We start from the raw sequence: 22,669 nt of genomic DNA on the forward strand, positions 1-22,669 counted from the left end.
CAAAAATGAACAAGTGGGACTATATCTAATCAACAAGCTTCTGTATAGCGAAGGATACCATCAGAAGAATAAAAAGGCAACCTACAGTATGGGAGAATATATTCATAAATGACTTATCTGATAAGGGGTTAACATCCAAAATACATAAAGAACTCATATACATCAACAACAAAAAAGAAACAATTAAAAAAATAAGCAGAGGACCTAAACAGATATTTCTCCACAGAACAAATACCAATGGCCAACAGGCACATGAAAAGATGCTCCACATCACTAATTATCAGGGAAATGCAAATCAAAACCACAGTTAGGTATCAGCACACACAGGTTAAGGACTGCCACTATCCAAGAAATGACAAGTGTTGGTGAGGATGTTGGAGAAAGGGAACCCTCCTGCACTGTTGATGGGAATGTAAATTGGTGTTACCACTATAGAAAGAAGTATGGGGTTCCTCATAAAACTTAAAAAAGAAATACCATACAACCCAGTAATTCCACTTCTAGGAATTTATTCAAGGAAAACGAAATCCCTGATTTGAAAAGATACATGCACTCCTATATTTATTGCTGCATTATTTACAATTGCCAAGAAAGGGAAGAAACCTAGATGAATGTATAAAGAAGAGGTGGTGCATACACACAATGGCCTATTATACAGCCATAGGAGGAAAGAAATCCTGCCATTTACAACAGTGTAGATGGACCTAGAGGGTATTACGCTAAGTGAAATAAGCAAGGTGGAGAAAGACAAAGTCTGTATGATTTCACTTAGTAACATGTAGAATATAAAAACAAAGCAAAACAAAATAAACAAAATGGCAGTAGACTCACAGACACTGAAAAGTGACTGGTAGTCACTACTTGGGAGGGGTTGGGTGTTGGGGTGGATGGATGAGGTGGGGAGGGGGATAAAGAGGCACAAAAAGCTATATTTTAATATAAGTTGATCAAGGAAGGGGAAAGCAGAAAATCATGGATAATAAAGTTAATGTTTCTGTAACATCTTTCTATGTTGACAGATAGTAACTACAGTAGTTGGGGTGAGGATTTAACAATGTGAGTAACTATTGAATCACTGTGTTGTATATTTGAAACCAAAAAATACTATATATAAACTATACTTCAATAAAAAAAAATTACACTAAAAAAAATAGCATAACACCAGAAGGATTCTACTTAAATATTGATTCATCTTAGAGAAACAAGGACATTTCCTGTGGGCTTCCTTTATGAATTTGTAGTGGGCATTACATGGACCTAGAAAAAATTAACTGAACAACTGGAATATAATTCTAAATCTGCTAACTTATACTAAATATTCATAGGTTGCTTGACCTCTTTGAAGAGCAATTTTTATCTAAAATGGACAAAATAATAATGCCTAACATGTCTAGCTACTTATTTACTAGCATATTTATTAGTAGTAAATATCATTATAACATTGTCAAGCAATATGCATGCATTTCCTCCAGTCCTTTTTAGATAGGCACTATTATTATTTCTTCTTTACAAATCAGTAAAATGAGGGTAAATAATACTTTTCAGGTGATACAATAAATGAGACATACCCCAGAAAAAGAACAAGGTCCATCTGCCTGTAACATTTTGATGGATTTAATCTCTCTGTCATATTCCTTCTCACAGAGAGCAATGGATAATTTTATGTGTCAACTTGACAAGGCTAATGAAGGTCCAGATAGCTGGTAAACATTTCTGGGTGTGTATTTGAGGGTGTTTTAAGAACAAATTAGCATTGAATTAGTAGACTGAATAAAGAAGACTGCTGTCACCAATGAGGGTGAGCATCATCCAATGTGTGGAGGACCTAAAGAGAAGAAAAAGGGGGAGGAAGAGGGCTTTCTCTGCTTCACCTGAAATATCCACCTCAACCCTTGAACATCAATGCTCCTAGAACCTGGGCTTTCCGACTCAGGCAGCACCTACACTGCCAACCCCCTGATTCTCAGGTCTTCCCCACGCAGATGGACTTACACGACCAGCTTTCCTGGTTCTCCATCTTGAAGATGGCATATCATGGGACTACATGGCCTCAATAACCAGGTAGGCCAATTCCTATACAACTCTTTCTCCCTCTCTCTGATCACATATAGATATACATACAGATACATAGATAGATAAATGTACTACAATCTATGTATCTCTACCTATTAAACTATTTCCCTATCTATCTATGTATCTACCTATTGTCTATCTATCTATCTATCTATCTATCTATCTATCTATCTATCTATCTATCTATCCATCTAAGCAGGGTTTATATATCCTGTTTCTCTGTGGAACACTGGCCAATACATAAACCCAGACAAAATGTATTCAGTAAGAGCACAAGAGAAGGACAGGGAGGTCTGAATCACTGTTTCAACCAGAAGTCTCCTTCAACAAATACAAAATCTAGTAAAGGCTTTTTCTTGCCTGGCATGAGTGACAACCCCTTAGAAGTATTAAATGAAGAGGGTGCTTAATTCTTAAGGTGTAGAAAGAACAATTTATCAACATTCAAACTGCAAAAAGTAATCTTGTCCTATCACAGTTCATAATATTTTTTAAAATAGATATAATTCAGACGAATACCTAGGCTTCAGAACAATAGACGTCCAAAATCCAAAAAGATACACATAGACCTCAATCAGGTTTTACAAAGGAACGTGACTCCCAAAGGAGGGCAGATGCTGTATCTGTGAATGTAACAAGAGAAATGTAAACAACTGATGCACGGAACAAAAGAGGGAAGAGTTACAAACTCAGCCTGATCACCCAAAGTCTCTCTGCTAAGCTTAAATATTAAAATGAGAAATGTAGTAGACAAACTCAGAATCACATACTAGAAGAGAAAAACCTAAGACTGTCTAAGAGTTCTGACTAGAAAGCTTAAACCCAGAGTAAGATAAGCCTTACTTACTGGATGAAAAATGCTGCATGGAACAAAGGGGACCATCGAAAGGAGGAAAATTAATAAAAATGAGATAAAGGAACATTATTTGGAGCAAACGATATATTAGTATATGCCCAAATTTCATTTTTATAATGAGTGATTTGGTCACAGGAGATAAATAAAGGACACATGGAAAGGAATTAGGTGTAAGTAGCTACAAAAATTAGGTGTTTTATGTTATATATATTTATAATGTATGTATACATGTATATTACATGTCTAGGTATGTTTACAATGTGTGTGTCTCACAACAACCCGGGAGGCTGTTACTATTTACATTTAGGAGGCAGGGATTCAATCACTTAATTTTCCAAGGCCACACAGTCCCAGGAGAGCCAGGGCTGACCCTGAGGGCTGGTTCCCTTCCAACTTCCAGTCTTAGAATCAGACATGACACTAATTTGCCCACACTGGATTGAGAGTATCTTTAAAATACTAAGGAATTACAACTGAATGAAACTTACAAGAAATATTGTTTGCCTAGCTGTGTATAGCTATGGTTTGAAATATCAGAAAATGGAGGACTTAATTATTTCCTATGATAAGAGGAAGAGAAGCCTGTCCATGAGGTAATGTCCATCAGCCCTCAAGCTCAGAGAAGACTGGTCTTCTGTGTCTTGTACTACTCTTTGTTCCTGGGATGTGTCAGTTTCAGATACCTAGTAACTGCTCAATAAATATTTTTTGGGTAAACTAATATATAATCAGTTTACAGATAATTAACTCACTGGATTATAAACAGGAAATGGTTTTACTTTGACCAAAAAAAACCCTATCTGCCATACATCCCACTCAGACCCACTTCCATCTACTTAGTTATCACCTTCCCAGCATCCTTACATCTATAGGCATTCCTATATGAGTAGTCTCATTTTCATTCCTAAAACTACATTCTATTTTTGTTTAAAGCTGTTAATTTTATACACAATTCAAAATTATTCTTCTCTGTTCTTCAAGTTACAAGCTAGAAGAGGGGCAAGACTGCCTACTCTACTCCATTCTTGAGGCAAAATAAATTAGAAAAGGAAAAAAGCAGGTGGCACGATGACAAGTCAATGTTAGGTAATGTCTCTCCCCTTCAGGGTGGCTGCTGCACTCTGACATAATGCACATACTTGAAGTGGATCTGGTGGTGGGATGGGAGAAATGCAGTCTTGAAGACAAAGTGCTCATTCCGGAACCAGCACCCGTGGCTAGTCACATCCTCCTGGGCTGCGGTCAGCCCTGCTGATCCCCACTAGCAATCTCTCCTCAGGTACTGTGTTCCCTGTTCTAGAAGTACAGGGCAAGAGCAGGTCTCCTGGCTGAGCCTGGTCCAGTTGAGGCATAAAGTGGTAGCCCTCCTGTTTTCCAAACACTCTTCAGTCTTTACATGAGTTCTATTTAGATACCCACCCTGGGCCTCCAGGAGGATAGATATCTTCTCTCTGAAAGGGTATGAATAGAGAGAAAAACCAGCCACTGTAATCCTGCAAAGTGCAGATTCACTTTCCTTATTACCTGAGTGAGGTACTGAAGATAAAGACTGGTTCCTGAATTGTCTAATTCGATACACCTTGGAGAGACACGAGCACCAGCTACTGTTGGTTTATTTTAATTAAAATGTAGGACAAATGGAACACGTATCCTCAATACCAGCACTTCATCAAATTCCAGGACAAGGGCAATAATTCTTTTGAATATTCCTGTTACAAATTATTTAAAAAATAAGCAAATTCATGAATGTAGTATTCTGAGCTGTCAGAAAGCTGAGTAAAGGTTTGCCTCTGCAGAAGTCCGAGTGGGGAAGAATGTTCCAAAAGGGAAGCCATGACTCAGGGACACTGGGCTGTGCATGCACACTATAAGATTGTTAAGAATGGATTTGATTTTAAGAACCAACAGTATAGAAGGCTAAGGTTTGGGACCTTACTCTGATGTCCTTGAAAAGGCACTGGAGCATATTAAGTTGTGGAAACATTCTATTCTGTCTATAATCAAAACACAGTACTTGCCCCAGCAACCAAGTTAGGATAGATGAAGGCAGTGTCTTATATAGGGAGATGCTGTAATATTTCCAGAAAGAGCAAATAAGCCTAATGTATCACAAAAGGGAATGGAAATAAAAAACAAAACAACAGGAGTAGATTGTTGAGATAAATCAGATGTAGAGAACTTACTCCTAATTAGGTATGGTGAGCCAAAAGAGAAAACGAAGTTGTTTTCTAGATTCCTCTCAGAAAAGAACTGGACTGTGTAATTATATATAACTAGGATAGGAAAGCACAGGTTTTCTTGTAATAAATATGGAATGTTAACTGGAATTGTTTCCTTTTATTAGTCTCATGTTTCTGAATACGGAATGCATGGATCCTGATAAAAGGTAACTTCAGAACAGCTACCTCAAGTTTATGAAAACATTCCTACACCAATTTTGAGATGAACTTCCTATGAAACGATGGAAGACGCATTGTTTGTCTTCATCTACTTTGAAAATGCAGGGCATAAATCGTGATTATTTGTCCTTGAAAAAAAACCATAATTTTTTTGTCCCTTCTCTAAGAGGTCAAAGGGAGATGAATCGCCACAAGTAAGGCAGGGACAAGAATCTACCCTTTTAAATCACCTTTGGCAAAACTCTTTATGCAAATTGAAGTCTGACCTGTCACGCCTATTCATTACTCTGCCAAGATTTTTATTGCAATTCATTGCTTTCTCTCTTCTTGTTTTTTTCATCTTAGACTTCCCAGATGAATTTTTAATGGCATGACTTCAAAACAGCATAGAAGTAAATAATGTTTATATTTTGCTTGCAAAATCAGCCCTTGAGAGAATCACTTGCTTACAAATTGACCCCAGTAAGTTCTTAAAAACTCAACCTTACCCAAACTTTCAGATGTGAAAAAATGAAAATATCTTACAGATAGCTCAAGCTACTTGTATCAGGGTGATAAGATGGGGGTAGAATATAAACAGTAAGGACAAACACTATACTTGGGGATTTGTTTCTTCAACACTTCATTAAAAGTACAGTGAATATCTTTATTTTGAGAATTGCTGAAATCACTATTATTTCATAAACAGGTTGCATATATACAAGGAAAAATTCCTAATATTTGTTTATTGCTTTATTATAATCTAGCATCTGCTGTTCAAACAATTATGTCTTGAATCCTCCCAGGTTCATTTGCTGATGAAATTAGCATTTGTGGGTCAGTATTTCCTTGGTAGGAAATCACTGAGGAAAGAATTGTCATACAAGGAGATCAAGTATAATCCTCTCAGAGTGTGTGGTGATAAGTAAAGGCTAAGGATATGCAGCACCAAGTGCTTAGTGTTAAATGCATCAGTTAAGACATATGGATAGAAATTTAGGGAACTATCTTCAAGAAAGGAATAGACATATCTTTACATTAAAACTTACGAGTTTTATGGCTATGAGACCAAGAAAACTTGAAGCCCCTTCTATAGGTCAACGTCTTTTGAAGTACAAATATTTTTAAACTAGAATTGCACAGGTTATCGCATAGATTCATTCAAATAAATTGTGTAAATATCCAAATATTTCTTTCACATGAGTATTTACTAATCTTATTGGCAAGTCACCTATGGAAGATAGAATAAAATAGAACAGGCATAGGTATTAAAATGAAACATTTAGATTCAAATCATGGCTTCCTTTTTACTTACTCCATAACTATATTCAATTTAACTTCTCCAGGCTTCAAATTCATTATCTCAAAAATGGCTAAAACAACACTTATCTCACAGATCTTGAGAAAACTGAATTGGGAAGTGTTTATAAAGTCCTTAGTATTGTGTGTGGCACAAAGAACACATCAACACGTCTGCTTTTTCTAACTTTGGGGTCTACATTTCCAAAATTATGTTCCATAGAACACAGGTCTATTAGATGCTTTGTGGACACTTAATTTTGTAACCTCACTCTTTAAGTGTCACAGGGCTTATTACTGAATTTAATGTCATTTTCTCCATTTCTTCCATTTCTTAATGATAGCCCTACATTACAAAAAGCAAACAATTTAAAGTAAAAAAACAATTTATTCAACTGTGTAAATGTGGTATTCTGATAGCTATTGATTACCTTCTAAGGTTCCATTATCTTACCTGTCAATTCATTCACTTACTCACCGAATTAAAATTTGTTGAGTGCTGACTGTGCTAATGGTGCTATGAGATGTTGAGGGTCAAGCTGTCAAAATGCTCACTCTGAATTCAAGGAACCCAGCATGGCAAACAAAGACCAAAAAGAAAAGAAAACAGAGAGAGTTGGAACTTAAAATAGGCAAATATAGAAATAGCATACATCGCAAGCTCTATGAAATCAACATGGAAGACAGTCAGTCCCTCAGCCTAGTAGTATTCAGAAAAAACTCACAGAGAAATCACAGCATTACTCGTGGTTTATAAATTCAAAACATATCTGCTAAGTGCCAGACCCAATTCTAAGAGCTGGAGATGAAGCTGGTAAATAAATATAAAAAGGGTATTGAATTTATGAAACTAATGTACTAGTGGAAATACAAGCAATAATCAGATAAATGCTACAAAAATAAATAAGGAAAAGGTGTGGTATAAAGGGAATTGCTATAGACAGAGTAGACAGTAAAGCCCCCTTTTATAATTCTCTTTGATCCTATTGGTCTTATTTGTCTATTGTGAACCAATACCTCACTGTTTTATAATCAACTGTTATATATATAAATTTCATAAAATGCACAAATTTTAATGGCACAGTTACATGCAATTTGAGAGTGCTATACTCCCTAGTAACTAGCACCACCAACAATATTTGAAGCATCCACACCACAGGTAAAGAGTTACTTCACACAAATATGTCTCACCTCTGACTTAAGGCATTTCCTGTCCCTGTAATTCCATTTTGCCTGTCCTACAATTTCATAAAAATTAAATAAGTAGTTATTCTTTTGTGTCTGAGGCCTTTCTTGCAGCATAAGATTTTTGAGATGTATCGTGTTTTTTTTATGTATCAGTGGTTTATTCTATTTTATGGCTGAGTGGGATTTCTTTGTATAAATATACCAATTTTCCATGAATCTGATGGTAGACATTGGATTTTTTCATATGTTTTATTATTACAAATAGAACTGGTAGGAATATTTGTGTGTAAGTCTTGTATTAACATCTGTTTACATTTCCCTTTGGTACCACCTAGATGTGGGATTGATGTGTCATATGATAGGTTTTTATTAAATCAAAGTTTCCAGCCTCAGCACTACTGCCATTTTGGATCAGATGATTCTTCATTGTGGGAGGCTCTACTACAGATTGTAGGGTTTTCAGCAGTCTCCTGGCCTTACCCCAACTAGATGCCTGCAGCACTCACTGTCAGTTATGACAATCAAAAATAATTCTAAATATTGCCAAATGTCCAACTTGAAGGCAACATCAGCTCCCAGTTGAGGGTTACTGATTTATTTTGAGAAAATGCCAAATAACTTTTGAAAATTGTGGTATCTTTTTACATCTCTGCCAACAATGTATGTGTCCACAGTAATAATATTGTCAAACTATTTAATTCTAATCATTAATGTATGTATACAGTGATAGGCCACCAGTTTTAATTAGCATTTCAATTTCTAGTGATATTAAGCATCTTTTAAAAGCCATTTTTTCTTCTTTTCTGAATTACGAAGTCTTTTTTTTTAAATGAAATTTTTATTGAGACAAGTATGGATTCACACAGTTTTAAAAATAACCCAGGAAAATCCTGTGGAAACTTTACTCAATTTCAACCAGTGGTACAATTATTCAAAACTGCATTATAATATCACAATTAGTTTACTGATACTGATGAGCCCACCAATCTTATTCAGATTTTCCCAGTTTTGCTGCTACTAAGCTCTGTGTGTGCATATATGCAGTTGGTTCTAATTCTATAACAAGTGTAGGTCTGTGTGTCCAACACCAAAGTCAAATACCAAACAGGCCCATCACCACAAGAGTCCCTTCAGAAGCATTTTTTTACACCCACCTTCCTCTCTCCTGCTTTACTTCCTAAACTCTGCTTTACTTCTCTATTTCTAAAATTTTCTCATTTCAAAAATGTTTCACAAAGGAGAACACACAATGTGTAACCTTTTGGCACTGGCTTTTTGCATTTAGCATAATTTCCTGGAGATTGATCTGTTCCCTTTGTATCAATATTTCACTCTTAAATTGTTTAATATTATTCCATTGTATATTTTGCCAGTATATTTTATCATTCACCTGTGGAAGGACATTTGGACAGTTTTCCACTTTTAGCCTATTACAAATAAATCTGCTAAGAAAATTTGTGTATAGGTTTATGTGCGAATGTAAGTTTTCAGTTTTCTGGGATAAGTGCCCACAAATGCAACTGCTTATTGACATAGTAATTGCAAGTTTAATTTCCTAAGAAATTGTCAGAACGTTTTCCAGAGTGACCATATACCATTACAATCTCCACGAGCAATGTACAGGTGATCCCATTTCTTCACATCTTTACAAGTATTTAGTGTCACTACATTTCATTTCAGTCACTCTAATGGAGATGTAGTGATATTTCATTGTGGTTTTAATAAACATTTCTCTGATAGCTAATGGTACTGAATATTTTTTCTTGATTATTCACATTCTATATGTCTTCACTTCAATGTATCTTTAGCACATATTTTTACAGCATTGCTTCCTTTCTTTTTAGGTTTCAAGACATCTTTATTGTGTTAGCCTGAATTCTCCAAAGAAACAGAACAATAGGATATATAAGGATCTACAGGAAGAGATTTATAATGAGGAACTGGCCCACATAATTTTGAAGTTTGAGATATCCTAAGATTGGCTGTCTGTAAATTGGAGGCCCAGAGAAGCTGGTGGTGCAGTTCCAGCCCAAACCTGAAGGTCTGAGAACCAGAGGTGCTGATGGTATAAGTCACATGAGAACTGGGAGCAGTGACTTCTGAGGGTAGGAAAATATGGACTTCCCAGCTCAAGCAAGAGGAAAATTTGTTCTTCCCTTGTTTTTTTGGTCTATTCAGACACTCCACCTATTGGTTTATACCCACCTGCAATGGTGAGGGTGACCTTCTTCACTCAGTCTAAGGACTGAAATGCTAATCTATTCCAGAAACACCTTTGTAGACACACCCAGAAATAATGTCTGATTTGCTATCAGGGAACCATTTAGATTAGACAAGTTGACACATAAAATTACTACCACAAGAGATAGGAGGAGCCAAGATGGTGGCGTGAGTAGGGCAGTGGAAATCTCCTCCCAAAACCTTATATATTTTTGAAAATACAGCAAATACAACTATTTCTAAAAGACAGACCAGAGGATACAGTACAAGAGCCAGGCTAAAACTACATCTGCGAGAACTCAGCACTTCACAAAGGGGGTAAGATACAAGCTGTGGCCCAGCAGGACCCGAGCGCTCCCCCCATTCTGGCTCACTGGCGGGAGGAGAGGAGTTGGAGCTGTCAGGGAGTGGAATCACAGGACTGCTAAATAATCAGCCCTAGTAATCCACACTGGGAGCGCAGACACACATTGCATGGTGGACTGGATATTAGGGAAACGGAAAAGTAAAATCTGCGAGTGGGTCCACGCAGCCGGCTCCCCTGGGATAAAAAAAAAAAAGCAGGTGCTTTCTGAAAGTATTAAAGAGACAGGGGTCTCACAGCTGGACAGAATCATCCCAGCACACTCAGACCAGCAGGCTGGGAATCCTGAGGAACTTCAGGTGCCCCAGCCCCCCAGGGTGGCAATGTAGTCCTGAAGCCCCTCATTGTGATAAGAAGCCTGCCTTTTGTTCCCCCAGTCAGCATGGCCCTGCCACAGCAGCCGAGCAGCCAGAGAGCAGCTGCGCACACAGCAACCACCCAGAGTCTTCTCACAGGGTGCAGCTGCCCAGGCCAGACCCAGAGGGTGCTGCCTGCACACAGCTGCAAGCACAGGCAGAGGAATCTGGATTAAGGCATGAAGAGGTGCTGTTGTTGCAGAAGAACACACATGGCACGCATGCCATTCCTGGCAGGGCTCTGGGATGCCCCACCCATGGTGGTTAAGGGGATTAACCTGGACGCTGCTCCCAGTGTGTGGGTAACTGAAACAGGCAGTGGAAAAGGACAAGGCAACCAGCAAGCAGCAAGGGACTTTGTACTCCCAGCTATGGATTCAATGCAATACCTATCAAAATACCAACAGCATTCTTCAACAAACTGTAAAAAATTGTTCTAAAATTCATATGGAACCACAAAAGACCACGAATAGTCAAAGCAATCCTGAGAAGGAAGAATAAAGCAGGGGAGATCTTGCTTCCCAACTTCAAGCTCTACCACAAAGCCACAGTAATTAAGACAATTTGGTACTGGCACAGGAACAGACCTACAGACCAGGGGAACAGAACAGAGAGTCCAGATATTAACCCAAACATATATGGTCAATTAATATATGATAAAGGAGCCATGGACACACAATGGGGAAATGACAGCCTCTTCAACAGATGGTGCTGGCAAAACTGAACAGCTACATGTAAGAGAATGAAACTGGATCACTGTCTAACCGCATACACAAAAGTAAATTCAAAATGGATCAAAGACCTGAATGTAAGACATGAAACCATAACACTCTTAGAAAAAAACATAGGCAAAAATCTCATGGACATAAAAATGATTGACTTCTTCATGAACATATCTCTCCGGGCAAGGGAAACAAAAGCAAAAATGAACAAGTGGGACTATATCAATCTGAAAAGCTTCTGTACAGCAAAGGATACCACCAATAGAACAAAAAGGTATCCTACAGTATGGGAGAATATATTTATAAAAGACAGATCCGATAACGTGTTGACATCCAAAATATATAAAGAGCTTACGTACCTCAACAAACAAAAAGCAAATAATCCAATTAAAAAATGGTCAGAGGAGCTGAACAGACAGTTCTCCAAAGAAGAAATTCAGAAGGTCAACAGACACATGAAAAGAGGCTCCACATCGCTAGTCATTAGAGAAACACAAATTAAAACCACCATGAGATATCACCTCACATCAGTGAGGATCACCACCATCCAAAAGACAAACAACAACAAATGTTGGCGAGGTTGTGGAGAAAGGGGAACCGTCCTACACTGCTGGTAGGAATGTAAACTAGTTCAACCACTGTGGAAAGCAGTATGGAGATTCCTCAAAAAACTCGATATAGAAATACCATTTGACCTAGGAATTCTACTCCTAGGAATTTACCCTAAGAATGCAGCAGCCCAGTTTGAAAAAAAACTAATGCACCCCTATGTTTATTGCAGCACTATTCACAATAGCCAAGAAATGGAAGCAATCTAAGTGTCCATCAGTAGATGAATGGATAAAGAAGATGTGGTATATATACACAATGGAATATTATTCAGCCATAAGAAGAAAACAAATCCTACCATTTGCAACAACATGGATGGAGCTAGAAGGTATTATACTCAGTGAAATAAGTGAGGCGGAGAAAGACAAGTATCAAATGACTTCACTCATCTATGGAATATAAGAACAAAGAAAAAACTGAAGGATCAAAACAGCAGCAGACTCACCGAAACCAAGAATGGACTAACAGTTACCAAAGAGAAAGGGACTGGGGAGCATGGGTGAGAAGGGAGGGATATGAGAGGGGGAAAAAAGAAAGGGGGCATTATGATTAGCATGTATAATGTGGGGGGTGGGGAGGCACAGGGAGGGCTGTACAACACTGAGAATACAAGTAGTGATTCTACAGAATCTACCAGGCTGATGGACAGTGACTGTAATGGGGTATGTGGGTGGAACTTGATGATGGGGGGAGTCTAGTAAACATAATATTCCTCATGTAACTGTAGATTAATAATATCAAAAAAATTACTATCACATTTATACATCCTAGGTAGCACATAACTGTCAGACACATGATGTGAAATTATTTCCCCCCACCTGCAGCTTGTCTTTACTCCTTCTGAATTGGGTCTTTTGCAGAGCAAAACTTTGTTTTAACAAATGTACTGAATTCCTAGGACTGCTGTGACAAATTACCAAAAACTTGGTGGCTTAAAGCAAAAGAAACTCTTTTTTTTTTATAGTTCTGCAGGCCAAAGGTCCAAAATCTGGATATTGGCAGAGCCCCACACCCTGTGAAGTCTGTGAGGGAAAAGCCATCCCTGCCTCCCCCAGCTTCTGGTGGCTGCAGGCTTTCCTCTGCTCCTCACTCACCACCTCAGTTTTTCATTTGTTTCAAGAGAACTTTAACTGCTTGTTGAACAGTTTTATGATGACTGCTACAAATCCTATTCAAATAACCCTAACACCTGACTTATCTCAATGTTGCTGTCAATCACCTTTTCTCATTCAGGTTGCTATTCTCCTGGTTCTTAATACAACAAGTGATTATTTATACATCCTAGACATTTTGGCTATTATGTTAAGATACCCTAGGTCCCCTTTATATCTTTTATTTTAGCAAACATCCTGATTAGCTTTAGTATGTAAGTGTGGCCCATATTTGTGAGCAGTAATTCCAATAAAAAAATTAATTTCCTGAGCCCTTGTGGTATTACTTTGTGTTTAGTTTATCCAGTGTTGTTGGGGGTACCTACTTCTCCTAATGCTGTGTCTGAGGCAAAGAAAGGGATTCCCCAGGCTGGGCTCTGGGTTTCTTACAGTCAGGGAGAGGAGTACAGGCCTGAGGTGACAAAGAGGCTTCTCTGGCTAGATAATTTCTGTGGTGGTTACCAATTGCCCATGAGCTCCAGATGCATCAATGTCTCTGGGCAGGTGAGGGGAGTTTCAGGCCCGTGGGACAAAAAGATCCATGGGTACTCCAATAGCTGGCAGGTTGTTGTGGCTGAGTTCTTCTTATAGGTACTGCTCTCCCACATCAGTATATTTCTTGCAGGAATCTTGGGCAGGGAAGGAAAAAAGAACACTTCTTCTGGTCACTTATTGTCTGCAGTGTGTGTGTGGGGGGTCTACTGAAAGATCCCTCTTGCAGGTGAATGTTAGGCTCAACTCATGTTAGAAAGACATGTGTTTGGCTTGGGAAAGAATGAGTCTATCTGTGCTGTCCTCAGTTGTTAAACTGCGGATCCACAATGCTGTTTCTGGGTCACCTGCTTTTTTTGGTGGAGGTATGTAAAATACCATGTTATTGTGAGGCTGCTCCAGTCCTGAGGTCTCTAACAAATGTGTCTTCTTATCACCCCTCACAGTTCCTTATTAGTTGCCTCTTGTGTTGTTCCCAGGGTTTATTGTCAGGCTCAGCAGATAGGAATACAGAGAAACAGGTCTGCATCATCTTGTCTGGATTTAAAAATCCTAGTGTTATTTTTTAGCACTTAAAATAGGAAAAACACATTTTATTTCTATTTATTCCATTTTCTGAGTTTTACTTATTTCTGTCTAGCAAAAATTCCTTCTGTTTAAAGAATTTTTAATTTTTATTACAGAATTGGCCTACTGGGAATAATTTCTCACAGTTTTTAATCTGAGAATTTTAAATTTTTGTCTCATTTTAAAAAAATATTTTCCCTGGGTATAGAATTCAAAGTTGACAGGGCTTGATTTGTTTGTTCTGTCTTTCCTTTTATCACCCTACAAATGTCACTATTGTTTTGTAAATTGCATGGTATGTCAGAGGTTATTTCCTCAATGTCTATTCAAATCTTTGCTTTTATTTCTCCTTTTTCATTGCTCCTAAAAGGAATATATTTCTTGACACTATCTCAATTGTATTACACAGTTATTATATTGAATTCTTATTATGCTGGATGTAGGGATCAGTGTGAGGTACTATTCTCTGACATTGTTTTAGCTTTAGTCTTATACAGGCATTTGTGTCCAAGGGTCTCACGAGCAGGGCCTTCACAATAATTTCTGCCCCTTCTCCATTTGTAACAGTGGGTTTAACACTTATCTATGACCCTCCACTGGGGCACAGAATCTTTTTATTTTTTCCTCTTTTTTCTTTTCTTCCCAGTTCAAGGGATTACCCAGTCCCCTAAGGTGATAATATTCATTTCACTTTTACCTGGACATTAAAAATTTTGCTCTAAGGAGGAGAAATATGAGGCTTATCTAAGCGAAGTTTCAGCAGCTTGGGCTGCTCCCCTCCTGTAGTTAGCATCATAAGGAAAGAGTTCCCAGGATTCTCTCCAACATTCCCTGAGAATACCCGGCCAGATTAGTGGTGAAAAAAAGTACAGAAGTGTGAATATTCTCTAAATCTGTAATCCCCAAGGGATATAAACCTTCACATAACCCACAACTCACGCTTTAACAATAATTTCCATTGAATTCTTACTGGCTTATTTCATGTCCAGCAGCACTGGCCCAATTTAAGAAAGTATTCCTATTGCTTCTCTCCCTGCAGATGTCTTCTCTCCCAATAGCTGGAAGCCATGAGAATCCAGTTCTCCAACTGTTCCAGAAAGTCATTAATTTGCAGTCTGTCTAGCTTTTTACTTGTTATAAGGGTGGAAGCAATGATATTTCATCCTTCTACTTCTCTGAGCTAAGGATCAGTAGTTTTCCTTTTTTTAAAGAACAAGTATTTACTTAATAATACAATGACTTTTATAGAACTACTCAACTCACAAACTAATTCATTACAAGTAATGTATATCTAAGAATGTGCCCTTCCCCATCACACTTACATCTCCTTTCAGATGAAACACTAATTACATTATGCCTTTATTATTTTAATACCTTTAAACATACATATTTCAAGTATATCACTGGTTAAACAAAACATGGGTTTTTGCAGTAACTTTCATTATTCTACTAAGATAGCTAAGTCTGATAGCTTAAAACTATTCTTCCTCAGCATAAATAATGGTTTCATGCCTAAGTGTAAAGAAACAGTTTTTCTCAAAATAAGTCACTTCACCAATCTTCTGGTACAATGAGTGAAATATGTGGTTTGTTCACCTTGATGGCTCCTAAATAGTAAATTTCTTAGACTACTACAGAGTATAATTAAGAAGTTTTCTTACTTTATTTATCAAAATAAGTATTAATGATTAATCAAAAACCACCAGTGGCGGTGATGATTTAATAATATGGGTAACTGTTGAACCATTGTATTGTATATTTGAAACCAATATAAGATTGTATGTGAATGATACTTAAAAGCAACATGACTTACTAAAGCATGGAAGCTCTGTAGTAAGAATCACACTTAAATGTATCCATCTTTTTTGTATAGGGCCTTTAAAAAAGAAGGCACAAATTATATTCTTATAGATTAAATTTTCAAGTATAAATAACATCAAACTTTATTGTAGCTTTCTGTAAGTTATATACTAACTGCCGCCACTGGTGCAGTTAGTATCTGTCTACATAGGAAGATGTTACAGAATCATTGGCTGTGTTCTCCAGCTGTATTACCATCCCCGTGGCCAACTTAAACTGTGATTGGGAATTTTTGTGCCCCTTTATCCTCCTACCCTAGCCCCTCCCCATGGTAACCATCAGTCACTTCTCAGTGTCTGTGAGTCTACTGCTGTTTTGTTCATTTTGTTTTGCTTTGTTTTTATATTCCACAAATAAGTGAAAGCATATGGTATTTGTCTTTTTCCACCTGGCTTATTTCACTGAGTATAATACCCTCCAACTTCATCCACATTGTTGTAAATGGTAGGATTTGTTTCTTCTTATGGATGAATAATATTTCATTGTGTACATGTACCACATCTCCTTTATCAATCCATGTATTGATAGACAGGGTGCTTCCATATCTTGGCTACTGTAAATAATGTGGCAATAAATATAGGGGTGGATATATCTTTTGGAATCAGGGACTTTGTTTCCTTGGGGTAAATTTCTAGAATTGGAATTAGTGTGTTGTATGGTATTTCTAAGTTTATTGAGGAACCTCCATACTGCTTTCCACAGTGACGGCACCAAATTACATTCCCACCAACAGTGTAGGAGGGTCCCCTTTTCTCCACATCCTTGCCAAAACAGTTTTTATCATGAATGGATGAATTTTGTCAAATGCTTTTTCAGCATCTATTGAGATGAACATGTGATTTTTATTCCTTTTACTAATGTGGTATATTACATTGATTTATGAATATTATACCACCCTTGCATCTGTGGAATAAATCCCACTTGGTCATGGATGATACTTTTGATGTATTTTTTAAATCAATTTGCTAATATTTTTTTGAGGATTTCTGCATCTATGTTCATCAGGGATATTGGTCTATAATTTTCTGCTTTGTAGTATCTTTTGGTTTTGGTATTTAGACTAATGCTGGCCTTATAGAACCTATTTGGAAATATTCCCTCCTCTTCTACTTTTTGGAATACTTTAAGGATGGGTAATAAGTCTTCTTTAACTGTTGGGTAGAATTCAGCTGTGAAGCCATCTGGTTCTGGAATTTCATCTGTTGGGAGTTTTTTCATTACCAATTCAATTTCATTGCTGGTAATTGGTCTATTCAGATTTTCTGTTTCTTCTTGGGTCTTGGAAAGTTGTATTTTTCTAGAAAGTGTCCATTTCGTTTAGGTCATCTGGTTTATTGGCATATAATTTTCTAATAATTCTTTGTATTTCTGTGGTAAATGTGACTATTCTTTTTTGTGTGTTTTTATTTGTGTACTCTCTTTTTTCTTGTTAAGTCTGGCTGGAGTTTCTGTTTTATTTTCTCAAAGAACCAGCTCTAGTTTTCATTGACTTTTCTGTTGTTTTCCTCTTTGTTTTATTTATAACTGCTCTGATCTCTATTATGTCCCTTCTACTAACTTTAAGTTTCATTTGTTTTTCTTTTTCTAATTTCCTTTGTAGTGAGCTTAGACTGTTTATTTTGGATTGACCTTGTTTCTTAAGGTAGGCCTGTACTGCTAAGTACTTTCTCTGAGAAGTGCTTTTGTAGCATCCCACAAATTAAGGACTGTTGCATTTCTGTTTTTATTTGTCTCCCTCTGTTGATGTCTGTTTTAATTTGTTCATTGATCCATTGATTATTTATAAGCATGTTGTTAAGCCTCCATGTGTTTGTAGGCTTTTTTATTTTCTTTGTGTAATTTGTTTCTAGTCTCATACCATTGTGGTCTGAGAAGGTCCTTGACACAATTTCAATCTTTGTGAGGCTGTTTTTGTGACCTAGTATGTGATCTATTCTGGACAATGTTCCATGTACACTTGAGAAAAATGTGTATCCTGCTGCTTTTGGGTGTAGCAGATATCTGTTAAGTCCTTTTGATCTAATGTGTTGTTCAGTTGTCTGTGTTTCCTTATTTATTTTCTGTGTGGTTGATCTCTCTATTAATGTGAGTAGTGTTAAAGTCTCCTAAAATCAATAAGTTACAATCTACTTCCTCCTTTAATTCTGTTAGAATTTGCTTTACATATTTAAGTGCTCCTATGTTGGGTGCATAGATATTTATGATGGCTATATCCTACTGTTGGACTGGACCCCTTTATCATTATGTAATGTCCTTTCTCTCTTGTTACTTTGTTCTGAAATCTATTTTGTCTGATACAAGTACTGCAACACCTGCTTTTTCTCCCTCCCTATTATTTTCATGAAGTATCTTTTTCCATCCCTTCACTTTAAATCTGTGCATGTGTTTGATTCTGAAATGAGTCTCTTGTAGGCAGCATATGGATGAGTCTTTTTTCATTATCCATTCTGCCACTCTACCTCTTTTCATTGGTATATTCAATCCATTTATATTTAAGGTAATTATTAAATAGGTATGCTCCCATTGCCATTTTATTAACTGTTTTCTGGTTGTTTCTATAGTTCCTTTCTGTTCCTTTCTCCCTCTCCTAAATTCTTCTCTTGTTACTTGGTATTTTTCTTTAGCATTGTGACTGGTTTCTCTTTTTCAGTTTTTCATTTATCTGCTACAGGCTTTAGGTTTGTGGTTACCATAAGGTTCAAGGAAAGCTTCCTGACTACATAACAGTCTGTGTTAAGTTGATGATTGCTCTACTGCAAACACAATCTAAAATTACTTTTTTCTTCTTTCTCTTCCACACTTTATGTATTAGATGTCACAATATGCATTTTTTGTGTATCACTTGACTGATTTGTGTTTAGTTGGTTTTACTACTTTTGTTTTAATTTTATACTTGCTTGGAAAGTAATTGTCTACTCCCTTTACTGTGGGTTTATTTACACTGCTGAAAACTATTTAGGCTTTAACATATCCTATAATGCCAGCTCAGTGGTTATAAATTCCTTCAGTCTTTGTTTATCTGGGAAATGTTTAATCTCTCCTTCAAATCTGAATGATATTCTTGCTGGGTAGAGGACTCTTGGTTGAAGGTCTTTGTTTCAAATCATTTAGTATTTGATGCCACTACCTTCTAGCCTGTAAAGATTCTGTTGAAAAGTTTCCTGATAGCCTGATGGGGTTTCCCTTATAAGTAATTATTTTTCTCTCTTTGGCTGCTTTCAATACTTTCTCCTTATCCTTAAACTTTGCCATTTTAATTATTAGATGTCTTGGTGTTGTCCTCATTGGGTTCCTTTTGTTTGGTGCTCGCTGTACTTCCATGATCTGCATGTCTATTTCCTTCTCCATATTGGTGAAGTTTTCCACAATTTCTCAAAGAAACTTTGTATCCCTTTCTTTATCCCTTCTCCTACTGGTACCCCTATAATGTGAATACTGTTTTGTTTGGAGTCATCACACAGCTTTCTTATCCTTTCTTCTCTCTGTTCCTTAGCTTCACTGTGTTGCTGTTCTCTAATTTCCATCTCATTGACTGTCTCCTCTACTTGCAGCAATCCATTATTCATTTCCTCCAATGTATATTTCATTTCAGATACTATATTCTTTAGCTCTGAGTGGTTCTTTTTCAGCTCTTCTATCTCTTTGTTCAAGTCTTCCCTAAACTCTTCAATACTTTTCCACAGATCAGTGAGCATATTTAGGACTGTTACTTTGAAATCTTTATCAAGATGGTTGGTGATCTCTGATTCATTTAGTATTCTTTCTGGTGTTTTACTTTGTAATTTTGTTTGGAATATATTCCTCTGCCTCCTCATTTTGTCAGGGTTGTTGTGTTTCTTCCTTTGTATTAGAGAGATCTGCTATACTTCCTGGATAGATAGTAGTGACTTTATAAAGAAGTACTGTTTTTTCCAGAGTATCAAGATGCTTTCCTCTCCAATGTCTTGTTCTCTTTTGCTGTGGAACCCCAGCTGTTGGTGGGCAATGTGTGGGGCCACCGGTCTGTCTGTCTGCTGGCAGTGGTCTATTTCAGTCTGCTTTGTCCAACAGTTTGTCTTATCCAGGCCTTTGTGATCAGTGCAGTGGCTTCTGCTGGAATCCTTGCAGGCAGGGCAGGCCCACCCTCTCCCTGCCCTGCAGTGATGGTGTGGCTGCTGGGACAGTTGGGTGGGTAGGGCCATCCTGTGGCTCTGGGGCAAGTGTGCCACAAGGCAAGTCTCCAGATCTTGAAGCAGTGAGTTGAGTGGGTGCCCCTTAGTGGTGGCAAGGAGCATGGCACCAGATTTACCCACCAGACCAGAAGAAGGAGCCAAGGAGCTGGCTTGTGCAGGCGCCTCTCTAATTGTGCTGAGACAGAGCCAAGAGACTGGAAAAGCCTCCCTCTGCCTGCCAGATAGCAAAGTCTGATGCTGCTGGGCTAAGTAGGCTGGTATGCTGGAAGTGCACAATGAAGTGCCTCAGGCCTGAGCCACCAGTGAGAGGAATGGAGCATCTGGGGCCCCCAAGAGTGCCCAGCTCATTGTGCCACAGGGGGACTGGAGAAGTATGATCCACCTGCCATTTTTCTGTGGAGAGACCTCCAACCAACCCTCACCCTGTCACCCCTCCTGCTGCTGGGAAATCTTTCAAACTTTCACCTCTGTGTTGGATCTCAGCATTACCAACAGAACATGCCTGTTTTCCACAAGTGACTGGAGTCCTAGCCTCCCAAGTGTTCCAACTGTTCCTTGTGTCCAACCCCACTAATTACCAGAATGCAATGCAGTGCAGACTTGTGTGTCCAGAGTAGTTCTCCAGGGCCAAGTGTGCAGAGTTCCAGAGTGCCTACCCCTCCCTAGTCCATCCCTTTTCTCCCACCTGTGGGTTGGCTGGGCTGGTGTTCTGCTTTATCATGGCTTTGCCACTCAACCCTTCTCTGTGTGGTCTTTTCCTCTTTGCAAGGTGTAGGTTCTCTGTTCTGAAGTCTTCAGGTCATTTTCAGGTTTAGCTGTGTTTGCTGCAGTTGCTTCCTTTGTGTATGTGTGGGTGGAAGTTCCTGCTTTGCCTTCCTATTCCACCATCTTTTCCTCCCTTGCCAAAAGTTGCTTTGAAAGATATTTATCTAATATTTATAAATACTAGGTAGTGGCTTTTTTTTGAAAACTTGGACAGTTTTATGTTGTATTTTACATTTGTATGCATGTGCGCGCACACACACACACACACATACATACACACATACACACACACATATTCACAGAGCATTTTACTAAGACGGTTTAAATCCCAATTAAGTGCTCAATATTAAATCCTGAATGTCACTCTGTTCTCCCTTTCTGTCTATGGGCTGTTAGATCACTAAGGCTATTATAGACAGTGTTTCTGTCATAGTACCTGAGACTCTGTAGCATTTGATATAATTAAAATACATTTGCTGATTCAAGGATGGAGACTATCATTCCATGAAGCAGGATAACACAAGCATTTGAAAACCACTTTGTTTATCTCTAAGAGGAGCTCCAATTTTTGAAATTTCAATGCATCATCATGTATTAAAAGTAAGTACGCCATATAATAATGCAAATAAAATTAGTAGAATCACCTGAAATGTATAATGTATAAAACACTGCCATTGTTAATTTTATATGATAGATATACACATCCATCTCCGGAAAAGCTACTTAGTGGAACTTACGGTAAAAGCTACTTAGTGGAACTTACTGTAATTTTTTTCTGAATCATATACAATTTTATTTTGCACTCACTTCATGTAATGTTTAGATAAATCAAATAAAAACCAAATAAATAAAATTGGCAAGGCATAAGGCACTTACTCTTCAACAAACACTAGGCAATGCCAATTTAACTGAAATCTGTTATCTGCAGTAAGGGTGAAATTGACATTCCAAGCACATGCTGATGTGTAACAAAATTAGACTGAAAATACATTAACATTGGAGAGGTGTCAAATCTCTGAAAGAAATTCACTCCAACTTGCTGGAATTTATAACTCCAGGCAGGAAATAGGAGCTCCTCCTGTGGTATATTGTATAACAAAATAAAGAAGTTCCCTTTAGTAAAACTTGAGCTCTGTAGAAATCAGAAATCAAGCCACAAGCCACAGCTGGCAGAGTGATTGCATTCCTCTCCTGGCCATTGTGGAAATAGCAAGATATTGATGAAACATAGAGGAGGCAAAACAGACAATTTCAAATGATTTGGCATGTTTCTGGGAAAGGATGATTGGTTCAGAATTGGTGAATATTTATGAACCTTAATTTCTCAGCATCACTCTAGAGGTACTTTCTACAAAGATTTACCTAAATATGGAAAAAAATCAAAGTCATTTGTATCAACAAAAAGCTTGCTCAGGAGACATGACAGGGATATTAGGGCAGGCCAGGCAAGCCATTAACACACAAACTACCTTCAACTTTCAAGTGGGTGACAAGATCACAAATGGCAATATCTGTTTAATTACATGACACTTTACAGGACAGTTTCCCATGACCATTTTAAAATATTCTAAAGTATATGCATTCATCTGAATATTTT

At 37.7% G+C, this 22,669-nt stretch overlaps 1 long non-coding RNA gene across 1 annotated transcript in view; it reads right to left on the reverse strand.

Annotated features, from left to right (window-relative positions):
* Positions 1 to 7,083: 7,083 nt before the first annotated feature.
* The window catches only part of LOC140849596 (uncharacterized), a 53,814-nt gene continuing 38,228 nt past the window's right edge, over positions 7,084 to 22,669 (reverse strand). The window contains exon 3 of the long non-coding RNA XR_012131679.1: positions 7,084 to 7,162. This is a non-coding gene — a long non-coding RNA (uncharacterized lncRNA). The remainder of the gene's footprint in view (positions 7,163 to 22,669) is intronic.

This window comes from Manis javanica, chromosome 1, assembly GCF_040802235.1.
Source record: "Manis javanica isolate MJ-LG chromosome 1, MJ_LKY, whole genome shotgun sequence".
Lineage (NCBI taxonomy): Eukaryota > Metazoa > Chordata > Mammalia > Pholidota > Manidae > Manis > Manis javanica.